At 41.3% G+C, this 13,716-nt stretch overlaps 1 protein-coding gene across 1 annotated transcript in view; it reads right to left on the reverse strand.

The window, feature by feature from the left end:
* Positions 1 to 13,716, reverse strand: part of LOC308397092 (uncharacterized protein) — a gene marked incomplete at both ends in the record, with an annotated part of 535,410 nt that overhangs the window by 497,961 nt on the left and 23,733 nt on the right. The window lies entirely within an intron of this gene.

Here is a 13,716-nt window from a genome sequence, read left to right on the forward strand (position 1 = left end):
CAGCTCTATGGATAATTCTGACATGCTGCAGATTGTTGCAAATGGTGCTGTTGCACTCGTGCACGTGCACAGTAGATTCAGACCAGTTTAAACTGTGTGGTAACATAAATATCTGTGGTCCAGCAGCCTGCTACGTACTACTCTGCTAATTACTTGTGGTTGTCTGTATATAGTTTCTCTTTCCTGCTTGCTCGACATTCACAATGTGCTGTAATGGGCTCAACCAGATATGTTGATCATGCTGCTGAAGCCTTAATGTGGAATTTTGCCATCCAAAGGAAATCTTTTGAGGCTAATTTATCAAACTTTGAGTGGTTTTTAAAAATTATTTTTTCAAACTGATGCTCTCCGGTCAGCAAGGCATGCTTTTAGAAGGACTTTTGGTTAAATTCATAGTGAGCAGTGAGGATGAGACACAGTTGACAGGTGAAAAATTAAAGAAAGAAACTGAACTTTTGGCCTGTATACTGAGCTTTGTATTGCTATAGTTTATGACACTATTTTGTCAGGAAATATTTTATTTCAGATAAGCAACAATAGTTCACAGTTCTGGATACTCAAAAACTGTTTCGAATGTGATACATTTACATCAGACAAAGTCACAGACTGTATTTTACTTCACAGTCTGCTGTATGCCAGTCTGCATTCAGTAGTTGATGGGGCAGTACATAATCTGACCACTAGTCAGCAGTGTGGCATAACAGAGTTTTCTAATTAGGGCAGTTTTCACTCAGCAGCTGCCATTTGATTACAAACTGTCTCTCTGTTTAAACTGCTGCTGAAGAGCCTCCACCTGCTGCCTGTGGACCTGCGCACCCACACACGCACACGCACACACACACACACGCACACACACACACACACACACACACACACACGCACACACACACACACACACACACGCACACACAGAAATACATGCACAGTCACAAGACAAACATACAGTGTAAACTTGTTAAAACATGTACAGGAGCACTGTGTGTGACTCATATGTGGACTTCAAGAAGTACAAGCGTATTTGTAAATGTTTGTGCAGATTTACGCCATGCCGTGTCTAACTGCCGCTTTACGTCACACCGTGAGTACCAGTTTGAATTGCTACAAGGCTGCTGCATCATTTCTTCACTCAGATTTTTGGTGGGTTTTTGAGGTCAGGCCTCTGCAGGCTGCTAATTTTTATTTTCAATCAATAAATGAAATGAAAATTTTATCAAACAATTTTTATCAAACAATCAAATTGTTTTCTTCTTTTTGTTTCTAAAACCTTACCCATTTCATATCAGTATGGACACCCAACATGATTTTATTTTTCTCATTTAGATCTCATGTGTTTTCAGAGTGTTCCTTTAATTTCTTTGGGGAAGTATGTATTGAGCCAAGATTTAAACCTGTGCCTCCAGCTGTTTAGGGTGGATACCAAACCATATCCAAGCCAAACGTCGATCTGTCCAACGTGTTCAGTATCCTGCCTGATGTCTCCTCTCAGTAGGAGGAACACTTGTCAGAAAACTGAATCAGACTGGCTGGCTCTTTTTAACAAAAAGGGTAGTGGTTTTATGCTGAGCCCCTCCTCAATATTACCATTTGGCCAGTGAGTGGTGTCACTTGATGAGTCATGAGAGCGACTCCTTTACAAAAATCAAGACCGTCATTTTTTTAAACTCTCCAACAAGGGAAATGACTGCACAAGAACCAAAACTGTGGTTGTCTTCATGCATGCTCAGTCATCCAACTAAATAAATCCTAAAAGGTTGATTCTGTTCATCTGGACGTAGCGTTTTCAATGGGAGAAAATTTTCATCAGTCATCCAAGGACTTCTTCAGCCTCAGCTGACTGCAGGTTTCCTCAACCTCATAAACAGTAAATTGCACAATAACTGAAACTAGCTCAGTGAATGAACAGTGGGCTGGGAGGTCAGTTCCTTGATCATTAATATGCAAATTGTTATGACCATTGATCAACAGTCACTGATAAAAGCCCATCAATCAATGGCCATTGATCAAGGACCACTGATCAAGGGCCATGAGTACCATTCACAGAGAGTTGGGGAATAGCTGCTATCACAGCATTGTAAGATGGCAAAAGATGTACCCTTAGGCCCCCCTTGATTCAGAGATGGTCTTTCCCTTTTCACGTAAATGGCCTTCTTGACTTAAATCAGTGTTCCTCCCTGTCCAGGATGTCTACAATTCAATTGGCCTGTAAGTGTAAATAGACTGCAGAGTCCTGGCCTGACGAGGTAGCTCTTCTGTGTTGTGCCATAGGCTTCACCAGAGGTTGTTTGGTTTCCCCGATGTATAAATCCTGGCAATCCTCCTGGCACTTAACAGCGTGCACTATGTTACTCTGTTTGTGTCGGGGGACCCGATCCTTGGGGTGGACAAATTTTTGACGCAGCGTGTTTTGGGGTTTAAAAGCCACAGAGACCTGGTGTTTAGAAAAAATGTGTCACGACTGTTCCGATACTCCTGACACATACAAGATCACTACAGGTTTTCGCTTAGGCAGCGGTTGTCCTTCTCTCCTGGATCGGCTAGAGCTTTCTTTAGGTGCCTATTTGAAGTTTACACAGTTACTTTCTCGTCTGAAAATATATTTAAAATTTTATTTTGTGACCCAGAAAGATTAATAATAGTAATATTAAAATTAGTAGCGGCCGCCATTGTTAGAAAATGGAATTGGCTGGGCCATGCTATGAATTCTGGGATATGGTGGGCCATCCTTCAAATCTGGGGAAAAGGAGGACGCATGTGTCTACCGGATTCGGAGGAGTCGACGGATTGGGACAGCCTTCGTCGCGTCGCTGTGACGTAATCGGCCTTCAAATGCGGCCACAGGAGGATGCAGCCTACGTTTTGGGACATAGCTAGTCTATCACCCTCTTCCTGTAACCACTTCCTGGGTCTTGTTTCAGGGGCTCATAAGTATTTTTGTCACTGAGCAGTGAAACTTTTTTCTCAATATAGTCTTTTTGGTTTAGCAAAAACCATGTGCCTACCCTTGTCTACCGGAAGGATGATAATGTTATTGTCATTACTAAGTGATGTGAGTGCCTTCCTCTCCTCCATACTTATGTTGGATACTGGGGGCTTTGCATTGGTGAGACAGGCAGAAAACTTTGTCTGTAGTTGCTCTGCTTCCATGTCTGCAATGTTGGTGTTTCAAATTGTTGTTTCTGTAGCTGTGATCAGTTCCAGTTGCATCACAGCAAAGTTCAACCCTTTTGCAAGAATGTTTTCTCTGCTTGGGTGAGCTGTCTGTCAGACATATTTTTCACCCACTGGTCCACATCCTCATTGTGGCATCCTTCTTCTCCTCTGGCCACTGAGGACACTGTGTTTGTATCTTCCTGTGGTTTCTGACGCACAACAAGTAAGTCAAACTTCCTTCGTTGCCTGGTCTTAGACTTCTCATTAGGGATGGGTATCGAAAACCGGTTCTTGTTGAGAACCGGTTCCCACTGTTTCAATTCCTTGGAATCGTTTGCCACTTTTAAAAACGATTCCCTTATCGATTCCAGTCGCCCCGAATGACGTCATCACGTTGAGTAGCGTCTTTTACCCAGTAGGAAACACGGCGCCTGAGCGGCACAAACGCTCAAAAGTTTGGTTACACTTTATGAGAAAGGATGACAACAGGGCAACGTGCAATACTTGCAAAGTAGAGATTTCATCAAAGGGAGGAAACACGAATATGCAAAAACATTTGCTCAAAAAACACGCGATTGCTTTCAACGAATGTCGTGTTTTTGATCCGCTCCGGACTAGCGAAGCTCAACCCAGCAGCAGCGGTAGCGTTTCCACGTCCTCTCCCGTTAATACTGCAGGTAACTAATCAATTAGCATTGCATATTATGTTAGCGCGATTTACCTTATTACAAAACCTGCTATTACTGTGCGTTGCATTTAGATAACCATGATGAGAGAGACAGAGTCTGGCTGGCTCAGATGCTGGCAGTTCTCGCTGCAGTCTACCGGTAGCGTCTCCTTTCAGGCCAGGATAGACGAATGTCACCGAGCAGTGACTAAGTTTGTGGTCAAAGGCTTGCACCCATTTGCCACAGCAGATGCCCCCGATTTCACTTTGGTAAGTGAATGTGTTTAATTGTAGGCAGGGACATTACTGGATATTCTTGTGTAATTGCTACAGAATAATTTATGTTATACTTTGTTATTGCTACAGGAGAATATTTATTTTATTATTTTACATATACATTTTTTTTCCTGGGGACCCTGTGACACCCCATTGAAGAGCCGTAGGCTGTGGATCTCTTAAGATCTCACTGTTGGGTTTGTAAGGCCATGTTACTCCTAAATTTCTATCTTGTTCAAAGAGAAGATATAAAACACAGTTCTAAGCTAATCGACTTTAGTGTTCTCCTTTAAAAAAAAAAAGAATCGATAAGAGAATCGATAAGGAATCGAATCGTTAAACAGAATCGAAAATGGAATCGGAATCGTTAAAATCTTATCAATACCCATCCCTACTTCTCATGCTGTGCTAGACGAGTCTTCTCAATGAATCCAAACACCTTTTTAAGAATATTCTCATCTAGAAGCATTGCAAGTCTCTGTCGAATCCACTCCACTTTAAATTTTAGCAAGTCAATGGTAAAATCTGAGCAGCTGGTGCTGTGCCTTATGTAGGCTTTTGGTTGCTCGGTGGCCCTTAACTGAAGAGCTCATTTGAAAACTTTTAGGAGTAACTATGTTTATGTCTGCATCTGAAGGCTGAATCTCAGGTTTTTCCTGTAGTCCGCCATCTTACGTGTTGTTTGCTCATACTGACGTACAAGCTTTAGCCAGTCCTTGCCAAAGTGGGTTGAAATGGCTTGATGCATGCTAAGTCATCCAGGTAAGGAAATCCCAAAAGGTTGATTCTGTTTATCTGGACATAGCGTTTTCAGTGGGAGACACGTTTCGTCAGTCATCCAAGTGACTTCATCAGTCACTTTGATCAGTGGTTGTTGATCAATGGTCATGACAATTTGCATATTTATGATCAAGGAACTGACTTCATATCCCATTGTTCATTCAGTGGGCTAGTTTCAGTTATTATGCAAATGTACTCTTTATAAGATTGGGGAAACCTGGAGTCAAGCCATAGCGGCAGATGCACCATTGCCTCGACATCTTTCTTTGTTGACTTTCAGCTGCATTGTTATATCAACACCCCCCCATTGTGCTGGTGATCCACCGACAGGTAGCTGGTGATACGCTGTGCTGGGAGAGTTTGAAGGAGAGAAGTTCAGGCACAGTGGTATTAAATGCCAAACTAAAGTCCACAAACAGGACCCTGGCACAAGTTCCCTGGGCGGTCAAGATGTTGCAGGATGTAATGCAGTCCCATGTTCACCGCATCGTCCACCGACCTGTTTGCCTGGTAGGCAAACTCTTTCAGCTTCTGGGAGTAGATCCTTTTAGCCGCTTTGATTTCCCTGGTCAGTGTGCTCCTGGCTTGCTCTTACAGGGCCCTGTAACCGCTTCTGTAGGCGTCCTCCTTGGCCTTGGTTCCTGCTTTGCTGCGTTAGTCCACTTCTTCACAGTTTTGACTATAGACTTGGCACGTTTTAGTTATTGCCTATAAACTGGAATAAGATGGACCAGGCAGTGATCAGAATGTCCCAAAGCTGCCTGGGGGACAGAGCAATAGGCATCTTTTACAGTTTTTTGCAGTCGCTAACAAGCGTTTGTCCAAACAGTTGTCACATTTGCAAAACTCTAAACACAATTAGCACAGCATCGGTCTGTTGTGGCCATACCATTCACACATTTCATGTCGTGTTCACCCAATATGCAGTCAGTGAACACATTTCCACGATGCTTACATTTTCTTAACAGTCAAGCTATACCTCCCAACAAAATTATGGACTGTTTTTGTAGTATCTACGAATGTTAACACACAACATCCCACAATAGCAAAAACAATATTCCAAACCTTAGATACAGTATAAAAACCTCTGCTTCTGCAATGATATCAGTACAAAAACAATATCAATATCAAAAATATATCTCAGCTGATAATAAACAAACAATTGAATAATTGACACACAGCTGATTTATGTTGGGTAAATTGGGCCAACCACAGCTTCTTCCATTCTGGCTTAGACTCAGTGGGGTTTATAAGGCAAGACCTTGAGGAGTGATGTTTTTGGAAACAAAAAAAAAGACAAACACTGTAATGTCTGGTCGAGGAAGCGTAAGAGCAAGGGGCCCAGGGAGAAGAGCAGGCCCAAGGAGAGGGCAAGGTAGAGGTGTAAGAATGCGTGGTGGTGGCATTCCAAGGGCTGCAAGAACAGTAGTCAGTGATGAAATTCGTGCCACTATCATTGACCATGTAATCAACCATGGTCTTTCACTAAGAGAGGCTGGTGAAAGAGTGCAGCCCAATTTGAGGCGGTCAACGGTTGCCTCCATTATACGCATCTTTCAACAAACCAACAGGTAAGTATTGCATTTTACATGGATTGTTTCTATTCTCACTTGACATGTCAATATGGTCATACAGTAATGCATATGTTGAATTTTTTGTCTTTCTAAAGAATGCAACGTCTTCCACCCTCTGGGGGAAGAGGAAAGCTCCACAGTAATGATCAGGAGCTTGCCATTGTAGAAATGGTTACTGCAAATAATGCAATAAAACTGCATGAAATTCAAACTAGAATTGTGGCGGACCATGAGATATTTGACAATATCGATAGAATCAGCCTCACAACCATTACGCGGACATTGTCCAAACACAGAGTGCGGATGAAGCAGCTCTACACTGTTCCCTTTGAGAGGAACAGTGAGAGGGTCAAGGAGCTACGACAACAATATGTCCAGGTATAGTGTATATTCAATCCAATGTCCAGTTCTATAAGCTTTGCACTTTGCAAGTAGGTAACCTACACAATACTAGGTTACAGTACAGTATGGTATACAGTAATAACATGACTTACATAAACTTTGTTTCAGAGAGTTATGGAATTGGAGGCCAACCAGGCCCCTCATGAATTCATATACATCGATGAGGCAGGATTCAATCTGGCCAAAAGGCGTCGACGTGGACGAAATGTAATTGGAAAAAGGGCCACAGTTGATGTGCCAGGACAGAGAGGGGCAAACATTACCATGTGTGCAGCAATTGCAAATGCAGGATTACTCCTTCACAGATGTCAGGTTGGACCCTATAATACAGAGCGCTTGCTTGCCTTTCTCAATGATCTCCACCAGCGCCTGGTTCCAGAGCAGGGTCAGGAGGGTGAAAACATGAGGACCTTTGTAATTACCTGGGACAATGTGGCTTTCCATCACTCGCAAGCAATAACAACATGGTTTGAAGTCCACCCAAGACTGGTAAGTCTCTTCCTTCCACCCTATTCACCTTTCCTCAACCCCATAGAGGAGTTTTTTTCTGCATGGAGGTGGAAGTACTAAACAAGGCAAAACAGGTATTCGACAGAACATCACTTCATATTCTCTACTGTTCACTGGTTTCACCATACTTAAGCTATTGTGCAGAGGTCTGGGGCAATAACTATAAAACCACATTACATTCACTTTTTACTCTTCAAAAGAAAGCAATTCGAATCATCCACAATGCAGGTTATAGGGAACATACAAACTCACTATTTTTGCAGTCTGAAATATTGAAAATTGACGATATAGTGAAATTCCAAACAGCACAAATTCTATTCAAAGCAAAAAATAAAGAACTGCCAGGTAATATTCAGAGTATGTTTTTTTTGAAAGAAGGAAGTTATAATTTAAGGGGTTTTTGTAACTTCAAAACAATGAAGGTACGTACTACAAGAAAAGGCTTTTGTGTTTCTGTTCAAGGAGTGAAACTATGGAACAAACTGAATATGGAATTAAAGCAATGTCCAAACATAAAACTGTTCAAAAAGAGTTATAAAAATATGATCTTCTCGATCTATAAAGAAAAGGAAAATATTTAAATTAAGTGAATGTCTCTATTTAAAAACAAACAAACAAAAAATTCATGATGTGATATTATAGTATATAGTATATCAGAAATCTGTTCACTATTTTTATTACAAATTATATCAGTAAGGAAGCTGACTAAATATTCACTGATAATTTATGGGACAGGGGTGGGATTAAATAAGTGTATACTTCTTCCCACTCCCTTTCAACATGTAAATTAATCAGAATGTTTTTTTGTATGTAATTTGTATAGTATATTTTTTTTTCTCTCATTTCTTTTCTAAATGTACTTGTATATTGTTCACATGTTGAAATAAATTACCAATCAATCAATCAATCAATCAAGGTTTATGACCATCAGCCACATGACCAGATGTCCCTCCTTGAAGCCATGGATGCTGGCTCCAGGGACATCACAATTGACGATTGCCAAGGGTGGATCCGACATACCAGGCGGTTTTATCCCAGGTGCATCGACTTGGATAACATCAGATGTGATGTTGATGAAAACATGTGGCCTAACCCTGAAGATCGCAGAGATTAGATGCAAATTTTTTGCCTTTTTTTTTAGCCCCCCTCCCCCCCTTTTTATCTTGGCTTTTTGCTGTTGTTTTTTTGTTCAGAATGCTCTTGTGTGTTTCATGGATATTTTGTTCACTGTAAGCAATACTGTAAAACTTTCTCTGTCCTATCATACCGTGTTTCTACTGTACCTCCTGTAGTAAACAGTAAAGAAACAAAAACTTGTTTGCTTTTTACTGGAATGCTTTTGAATGTGAACATTACTGTACATGTGGACATACAGTTACCAACCAAGACATTTCTGGTGTCAAAATGGTGGATTGCATGTTTCGCATGCAAATACCTGTAAAACTGAAACATAAAAGTCTATGCAGTTTTTGTAATGTCAATAATAGCCAGTATTTTGAAACAAGGTGTACTTTGATTGACTGCATGTACCTTGTGAGGTGAAAACAAGTGTTATTCTTTGACAGACTAATTTCATTTTGAGTCAGATTTATAGTGTTTTTGTACAGTTAGTGTGTGCAGAGAAAGATGTGTTCTATTTTGAAATGAAGAGTTAATATATATTTAACAAAATGTATTTTTGAGAAGAAAATTATCCATTTGGCCAATTGTGTTTTGTAGGTGTGAGTCTGTGTTAAGAGTTTAGAAAAAGTATCTGAAGTATGGGTAGGCGCTTGTTAGCGATTGAAAAAAACTGTAATGTAGTGTAACAGTGGTCCAGTGTCATGTTGTCCCTGGTGGGGCAGTCTATATGCTGTCTATATTTAGGAAGTTCGTGGTTTCGATTTGCTCTGTTAAAATCCCCAAGGACAATTGTAAAGGAATTGGGGGATTTTCTTTCCAGGGTGGTAATCTGGTCAGCCAGCTCGCACAGTGCGTTGTTCGGGTTGGCCTGAGGAGGGATGTAAACTCCAACAAGCATGAAGGAAGAAAACTCCTACGGTGAATAAAGTGGTTTGCAGTTGATGAAAAAAGTTTTCAGGTTTGGGCCGGAGTATTTCTGTAACACTGTGACAGCAGTACACCAACCTTCGTTAATCTAGAAGCAGACTTCACCACCCCTTGTTTTCCCTGAGAGCTCCGTTTTGCGGTCTGCCCGGTGAAGTTGGAAGCCTGGCACATTTGAGACAGCGTCTGGGATTCGTTCATTGAGCCAGGTTTCAGTAAAGCACAGGGCAGCAGAGCGTGCAAAGTCCTTGTTAGCCCGGTTTAAAAGCAGTAATTCCTCCACTTTGTTTGGAAGAGAGCAGAGATTCGCAAGATGAATGGAGGGGAGTGCCGTGCGGAATGCCAACGTGATTTCACCAGTGCACCAGCGCGGGTCCTCCGTCTGCGTCTCCTTCGAGCGCCACAGAGAGCTGCTGTGCCTTGACTAAAATCTCCAAAAAACTTTCCAGGTTTATGAAAAAAGGATAAAAACTATTTTGAGATGACTGTCTGATGTTTAGCAGTTGATCTCTGGAAAAAAAAGTGATGTGGTCTGAGTGACCAAATGTACGGAATATAAACAAAACGAAGGAAAGTGCAAGAGAGCGCAGTACCAAGGCTGCCATCTGTGGTGCCACTTTGATTCAGACCATGTTGTTTTTAGCAATGTGAGATATGAACTTATTAACAGTCTTGAATTTTTTATTATATTTGGAAAATGTTGTGGTTTGAGGAAAGATAAATAATATTTCAGATTTTAAAACCTCTCTCTGACGACTTCCTGATGAGTCAAGAGTTAAAGCTCACTTTGTGTTCTCCCAGGATCCTGTGATAGAAAATACATGAACAGTCAATTACCAGCAGCTGTTGCTTTGTAATACTTTAAGGCTGACAAAGCTTTGAGGCTTTAGAAGCGACAGCACCTCCAGACATAATATTTTGAGTGTTTAGGGATAAGTTCACCTGCAATCTGCAATCTTTCAAATCTCTATTAAAATCACTGACAGCTACAATTTTATTATACCAAGAGGCTGTTTGCTTGGACTAAATCTTTGCCTGTCACATAAGGATTGCTGTTACCACGCCTACTTACACTAAATTTCAAAGCTGCTATGTTAATTATCTCCAGTCTGACAGGCAGCAACTTGTCCAGCTAAGTACCAACAGCTGAAAACGCACAAAGTAATCATCAGTAGATGAGACTGCAGACTAATGCCAGAATGTAATTTAATCTCAATACTCAATTATTTCAAATAAATACAGAAAACCAATTACAAACAGATGGTCTTTGACAGGTAAAATGAGGATTAGTCATCAGTGGTAATTTCCCAAATGAAAGGAAGTGAACTATCAGCTTCCACATTATTGTCATATTTTTAACTCTTGCACTGAAAAACTAAATTTAATGTGAAAGAACTGTTGAGGTACAGAGATCCTTAATGCAATCGACCATGTAACATCAGTGGTACCAATTCTCCAACCCACACACTGAAGGAGTGAGCAGGGTTCACTGCTCAAAGAATACTAAAATTAGCTTTTCATCAATGCAGGATAGTAAATAATTATTGAAGTATGCCTCAGATATACTGCAGTTTCACAAGGTTCCCCTCTGTTATGCATCAAAAGGCCATACAAGGTGTTTCAAAAGCCAAGCGGGAGAGTTGGTGTTGTGAAACATGTTTCTTTAACCAATGTGAAGCAGTTTGTTAAGCAATGCTGCAGAATAGCTGTCAAATCAATAGTTTGTGGCGTAAAGAATGTACAGGTGTGGTTTCATTCATTTAACCAAGAATTTTACATGCCAATAAAAACTAATAATTGCAGCATTGTTAAAAGCTACTTAAGTGTATAACAATGTTTTTATGTTTATATATATATATATATATAACACCCAGCACGCCCCTGTTTATCCTTCAAGCTCGGGTCCTCTACCAGAGGCCTGGGAGCTTGAGGGTCCTGCGCAGTATCTTAGCTGTTCCCAGGACTGCGCTCTTCTGGACAGAGATCTCCGATGTTATTCCCGGGATCTGCTGGAGCCACTCGCCCAGCTTGGGAGTCACCGCACCTAGTGCTCCGATTACCACGGGGACCACCGTTACCTTCACCCTCCACATCCTCTCGAGCTCTTCTCTGAGCCCTTGGTATTTCTCCAGCTTCTCGTGTTCCTTCTTCCTGATATTGCTGTCATTCGGAACCGCTACATCGATCACTACGGCCGTCTACTGCAACCGTAGTGCTGCATTAACATCATCTAGCAGACCTTCTGAGGGTACTTCACGTAATCTTGGTAACCGGCTACGGGGGATCCAGGTTTCAAGCTTGGCCATGATCCTATTTTTCAGGTCAGTTCCCCTCGCACTCAACGATCCTTCTCCTATCGCACTTGGGACTATGTACCCAATCTACACAATATTTTCACGGACCGGCCTTTAAGGTGTCGCGGATAAATACAACAAAATAAAATGATACGACCAAGACAAAAAGTGTGGTATTTTGTAAATATAATAATAAATGCAAATTTACTGTGTTATTGTGTAACTTTATTAGCAGCGTCCTCCTGAAATGCACCAACAACATTGACAGTAACATCCTCCTCTCTGCCCCTTAATGCTCTCTGGACGCTATGGTAATGCATAAATATTTCTTTCAAAATAAGATACACAACTACAACACGGGAAAAGACCCAGGGAAACCAAGTTAACGATAAAAACCTTGGAAACCAGTACCCCGGTACCGCTGCTCTATTGAACTTGACTGCATGCTGAGGTGGCAATTCAGCCATTTGATTCATGTTACAGCAGCTCATGAGTAAATGAAAATGGTGCAATAAAAGTACTTTTAGAAGTAAATTTTTCCAAGCATTAACATTTACTTAAATTTACTGGAGTAGAGTTAGGGGTTGCCACTTCAGCATGCAGGGTTAACTCTGGTTTTACTGTTCTGAAAAAGGCCTTTTTCAGGGAACACAAAATGGTTAACAAATTAAAGCTGTTCTGCAGCAATTGTGGTTGACCAAGCCTTAAAAGCTGGTGCTACTAATTCCTACAGGTGTTTCAAATTGCCTGGATTACTCTGCCTGGATAAAAGTAGTGTTGGAACACACCTTGGTACCATATGTTCGTGAGCACCAGTAGAACAGTATTGTACTGCAGAAAGTAGTGTGATGCTACAAAAATGGTGAGAAAAAGGCAATTAACAATGGAAGAAAGAAAGACCCTCATAACATTAAAAAATTTAGGTATTTCTTCCACAGAAATTGCAAAGAAAGTCAAGGTGTCACTGAGTAGAGTTTCCTTCACAATCAAAAGCACTCAGAAACTGGGGCAAACTGTGACAGGAACAGGTCTGGCAGACCCAAAGCCACAGTTGAATCAGAGGACAGGTTTCTGAGAGTTAACGGCTTACGTGATAGGCGACTCACAGGACAACCATTTCAAGCACAGCCTTGATAGTGGTCGTGGTAAGCAAGTCTCAGTTTCAACTGTGAGGAGAAGACTTTGAGCTGCAGGTTTGACAGGACGAGTTGCAGCAAGAAAGCCATTGCTAAGATGTCAGAATAAGACAAAGAGGCTTGCCTGGGCCATGAAACACTGTCATTGGACTACTGAAGACTAGAAGAAGGTATTCTGGACCGATGAATCATAATTTGAAATCTTCGGTTCACCACACAGGATCTTTGAATGCCATCGAGTATCAAAGGGATGGTTCCACAGTGTTGGCATCAACTGTCAAACATGGAGGAAGAAGTTTGATGGTCTGGGGCTGTTTTGCTAAATCCAAGGTCGGTGACTTGTACAGTGTGAGAGGCACCCTGAATCCTACCTTAGTTATGTTGTAATAGGTGTAGGCTGCTGGGGGATTCCCATCATGCACTGAGTATTTCTTCTTTAGTCACCTTTCTCACTATCTATGTGTTAATAGACCTTTCTGCATTGAATCATACTTGCTATTAATCTCTGACTCTCTTCCACAGCTCATCTTTTGTCCTCTCTTCCTTCTCTCACACCAACTGGTTGCAGCAGATGGCCCCGCCCCTCCCTGAGCCTGGTTTTGCCGGAGGTTTCTTCCTGTTAAAAGGAAGTTTTTCCTTCCCACTGTCGCCAAAGTGCTTACTCATAGGGGGTCATATGATTGTTGGGGTTTTCTCAATATATATTATTGTAGGGTTTACCTTACAATATAAAGTACCCTGAGGCGACTGTTGTTGTAATTTGGCGCTGTATAAATAAAATTCAATTGAATTGAATATAATCAAACTAATCAACGTTAGTTAGTTTAAGTACAACGTTACAACTGAATGCTAGTGGACTCAAAAGTGGGCTTGAAAATCTG

Source organism: Rhamphochromis sp. 'chilingali', assembly GCF_963969265.1.
Source record: "Rhamphochromis sp. 'chilingali' genome assembly, chromosome: 5".
Taxonomy (NCBI): Eukaryota; Metazoa; Chordata; class Actinopteri; order Cichliformes; family Cichlidae; genus Rhamphochromis; species Rhamphochromis sp. 'chilingali'.